Raw genomic sequence first — 606 nt, 5'->3', positions numbered from 1 at the left:
TCGTGGAAACGTGGATGCCACTCTCTTCACTAAAGAGGTCGACATACATCTTCTGATAGTACAGATTTATGTGGATGATATAATTTTTGGGTCAACAAATGAGAGTCTGTGCAAAGACTTTGAATCAGTGATGAAGCAAAAATTCGAAATGTCATCAATGGGGGAAATGAAATTCTTTTTGGGACTACAAGTTAAACAACTACCTGAGGGAATCTTCATTCACCAGACGAAGTACGTGCATGATATTCTAGAGAAATTTGGAATGTCAAGTTCTACTTCAGCTGCTACTCCTCTTGCAACAAATCATGGGATTCACCCAGATCTCACGGGAGACAGGGCTGATGAGATGTTTTATCGTTCCATGATAGGTTCTTTGATGTACTTAACTGCTTCACGTCCTGATATCATGTACCCAACGTGCCTCGCAGCAAGATATCAATCTAACCCGAGAGCTTCGCACATGATTATTATCAAGAGGATATTACGCTACCTGAAAGGAACTCCTTCTTGGGGTTGTGGTATCCTAGAACAAGCGACTTTACGCTCAAAGGGTATTCCGAATCGGATTTCGGATTCTGCAAAGTCAATGCAAAATCAACAACTGCA

The sequence above is a fragment of the Helianthus annuus genome, chromosome 13 (assembly GCF_002127325.2).
Source record: "Helianthus annuus cultivar XRQ/B chromosome 13, HanXRQr2.0-SUNRISE, whole genome shotgun sequence".
Lineage (NCBI taxonomy): Eukaryota > Viridiplantae > Streptophyta > Magnoliopsida > Asterales > Asteraceae > Helianthus > Helianthus annuus.
The sequence above is the reverse complement of the archived record's forward strand: the minus strand, read 5'-3'. Positions refer to the sequence as shown.